Here is a 4,170-nt window from a genome sequence, read left to right on the forward strand (position 1 = left end):
GAAAAAACATACAAAATGTGTTCGAACAGCCACTAAAGTACTCTCACTGACTGAGCTAGTTCTTTAAACATTATGATGTTTGCTTCCTATCCGTTAACTGCCAAAGTTAGAATGCACAACATATAATTTATAAGCATTTCTAGATGTTCTTTATAATGAATGCCATTATACTTTGTGTTTAATTTTTATAATTATATATATTGTTACTTCCTGTGAAGTAGACTTGCTGTTGTATTGTGCTGGTGAATGTGTTCGCTTTTTCTTTTATCTCTCTCTCTCTTTCATGCAGCACTCCAAATCATCCGCAGATGATCTTAATTAGCAGGAGCGTGGCTTTTCTGCTGGCAGCATTTATAAAGAAGCAAAGAAACTGTGATTGACAGGAATCCCTCTCCAGTTATCTCAGACAGTTTTGTGTGAACTGTTGTTGAAAAGAGAACTTGGTGAACCCTGTTGTCTGGGTACAACCATTTCGACTGTGTGAGTTTAAACCGTGTAGGGAGACGGGCGACAATTTATTTGGATTATCCATCCATAATCTTTTCTCCTGTTTATGTCTTGTTAGTCAGGGAGAGAGGTAAGATGACTGCCTTTATTTTTCTTTTCTTTTGTTAGGTAATTTATCTGGGTTTAAACTTTAGAAAGCCCTTGTTTTGTTTGTTATTTTGGCCTGGTCCTCTCCTGGGGTGTATTCCAGAAAGCCCTCATGTACCCCAAGGCATCAGGAGTCTTTTCAGAATGGGCCACACCAGCGAAAGCAGACATGTCTATGCCAGGCCCTGGTGGACCAGGAGGACCTTGGGGACCAGGATTTCCTTGGGGGCCCTAAGGATAAGCAGTGTATGAACCGATTTACTGGTAAACACTGCCTTACATATCAGCAAACTTTTTTTTAATCAGACATTTTAAGACCAGCCTTTCCCAACCCTGGTCCTAGCGTACCCCCAACACACCCATTTCAGGTCTTAGAGTCTCTACTAACTGGCTGATGAGTTGATTCAGGTGTGTTTAACTAAGGGGACATACAAAATGTGAAGTGTTGGGCATAATGCTGTATAGATCTAGTCTTTGCTTTTCTACTCGCGGATGGCCCAGTCTCTCCAGAACGGCCACTAGGTCCAGGGGGTCCAATAGGTCCAGGCAAACCATTGACTCCATCTTTTCCAGCTGGACCAACAGGACCTGGGGGTCCCTGGAAAGAGTCAGAAATGTAAGTCTCAGCACAGCGTCACCCATTTGCATAATACAAAGGTGTCCAATCCAGCTCCTGTACAGCCTCCAGAGTTTAGTTCCAACCTGCTCTGACATGCGTGCCTGTAGCTTTCAAGTTATTTTTGTGCTCATTTTTAAAATGTTGTATAACCATCCTACATAGCCACAAGGAAAAGTGTGTACATCTCCTTAAGCCCTGACATGGTGCTTTTCCATGTCAAAGATCTTTCAAAATATGGATGTTGCTGTGGGTTTTAGCATACACAGACTTGAAGATCAAATTGATAAATGAGGCCCATTGTGTTTGATTAAGGTTGGAGCTGAACTCTGCAGGGTTTGACACCAGTGTAAATACAGATGTAGTATTAATGTTCCTGGTTACATACTCTTGCTCCACCGGGTCCCGCAGGTCCAGAAGCACCTTGGTCACCAGGTTGGCCCTATGTGTGGAGTGTTATCACATTACATCTTACCTCAGTATCTGCATATGCAATGCTTTAGCTGAATATGTCACAAAGAAATAGCAACTTACTGGAGGCCGGGTAGACCCTGAAGACCAGTGAATCCTCTGTGTCCTTTCTGTCCTCTCTCACCTGAATCACCAGCCTCTCCCTTATCTCCGCGCAGGCCTTGTGGTCCCTGTGATTAATGGACATGAGCATTGCAATTCCACATTAAATCCATAAAGTCTACATAATTTTTGTGCATAAATTGACACATTGGCATTGAAAGCAGAATCAAGATAACAAATTAAGAAAAGGACCAGACTGTTATTACTCATGTGTGGCAGAAGTACTTAAAGGCATTCCCTAAAGTCCTGCAGGCCCCGAAGCTCCAGCAGGCCCTTTGGGTCCCTACAGTTAAGAGTAATGAGTGTATCAAGTGCATTCTATGTAAAATAGATTTTGGCTTAAAATCATATTTTGTAAATCATAAATCTTTTTTTTTATTTCCAGTAGTGTATTTTTGGAAAGGCCTGTGCTTTCCAATCTTTTACTCTGCATTAATGACAGCTTTGAGACCTAATCCCTTCCAGCTATACCACTTTCCAGATGCAATATCACATTTGAAGGGAAATTAAATTAAGATAGCTTTGAATTTTGTTTTTATAGCTTTTGTAGTGCATTAACGTCACTCATACACATTCCACACTGTTGGGAAAAATGACAAGAGTATTGATGCTGAATTTATTTATTTAAATAGCTTTAATTAATTTCAAACTGTGAACATTTTAAAAATCTCAGATCTCTAGTAATCTTTACTTGCGCCTCTCCTCTGTCTCCCTGTTTGCCTGTGGGTCCGACTGGACCAGGAGCACCAGTGCCACCTGAAGCACCAGGAGCGCCAGCTGGACCTCTGTCACCCTGAACACAAAACAGACGGGGATGCAGTGAGTCAGCAAACAGAACAGTTTAGTGAAGCCACGTCTATGGATGCTTAATAAGAAAGTAGATGGATATACAGTACACATCCTCTTTGATGCCTACCTTTATTCCTGCAGAACCATCTCTGCCAGGAGGACCATCAGATCCAGGATTGCCCTGCAAAAAAAAAAAAAAAAAAAAACATTTGTTGGGAAACAGTAAAACGGGTTTATATTGGTTTGGTTTAGTCAATTCAAAAACAGCCCTGTAACCCTGAGATTGTTCAATTACATTTATGGTACAGGCCTTGGGAAAATGGCATTATATTTTCCAAACATTAGGTATAGAGTTTTTGTTCCTATTTCTCTTTTCTTTCAGATTTATGAAAATAAGTTACACTGCTTTATCAGGAAGTGTGTGAAAGCGGGGTTTTTAATTTGCAGTAAGTCCATATGAAATTAACTGTAACAAATGTTCAGTCATATATTACTCTGTCATCCAAATGGCTCTAATCATGTTAACGCTAAACACAGTGTTAACCTGGTTAATATGAAGGACCAATCCTGCAGAAATTAAAAATGAATACATAAATATATAGATAAATAAATAAATAAATGTAATGAAAGGAAAGGAAAATAAATAAATTATGTGATAAAAACTAAAATAGTTCATTCGAAATAAAATGTAATCCTGAATATTTTTTTTCTATAATCTTTCTTACTATCACTGTCTGTTTGTTTGTTTTGAAGTTGTAAAATATAACTTAACTCACACCATATTTCTGATATTATCGATCAATCTTATCAGATTAACTTTGATCGTTCACTCTTCCGTGACTGCAGTACACCTGCAAAGCGTTAGCACTCGTTAGCTTGTCATTAGTGTTTACTTTTCTCCTCTCCTCTCCTCTCTCACGCTGCAGTTTTTCACAAGTTCATCAAACAACCGCAGTAAGAATATTTCATCAAGCACGGTGAGTAATGGCTTCGCCTACTATCGTTATTTGCACCTCTTGCCACATGTACAGTTTATCGATCTCTGTCACTGATGAGGGATTCACATGTGATAAATGCAGGGAAATAGTTAGGCTGACAGAGAAGATTTCAGAATTAGAGACACGCATCCAAACTTTAATTGAGGACAGTAAGAATGTTAGGGCTATAGATACGGCTTTGGATGCGTCTAGCTCAGGGATTCCTGTACATTTTTCGGTTCCGGAAACAGAGCCCCTGCAGCAGGGCAACTGGGTGACGGTGAGGCAGCGTAGTCGTGGGTCAAAACACCGCTCTTCTGTTCTGATCAAAACATTAAACAGGTTCTCCCCACTCAGTGATGCACCCACTGAGAAACCTGATGAAAGTGCTCTAGTTATTGGTGATTCTATTGTACGGAACGTGAATATAGAGACACCAGCCACCATAGTCAAATGTTTACCGGGAGCCAGAGCGCCTGATATCTTGGCAAATTTAAAAGTGCTGGCTAATGCTAAACGTAAATACAGTAAGATTGTTATTCATGCCGGCGCTAATGATGTTCGACTTCGCCAGTCGGAGATCACTAAAAATAACTTTAAAGAGGTGTGTGAACTTGCAAG

General features: G+C 40.2%; 1 pseudogene; it reads right to left on the minus strand.

Annotated features, from left to right (window-relative positions):
* Nucleotides 1-491: 491 nt before the first annotated feature.
* Nucleotides 492-4,170, minus strand: part of LOC128022774 (collagen alpha-1(II) chain-like) — a 16,856-nt pseudogene continuing 13,177 nt past the window's right edge.

The sequence above is a fragment of the Carassius gibelio genome, chromosome A11, assembly GCF_023724105.1.
Source record: "Carassius gibelio isolate Cgi1373 ecotype wild population from Czech Republic chromosome A11, carGib1.2-hapl.c, whole genome shotgun sequence".
In the NCBI taxonomy this organism is placed as follows: Eukaryota; Metazoa; Chordata; class Actinopteri; order Cypriniformes; family Cyprinidae; genus Carassius; species Carassius gibelio.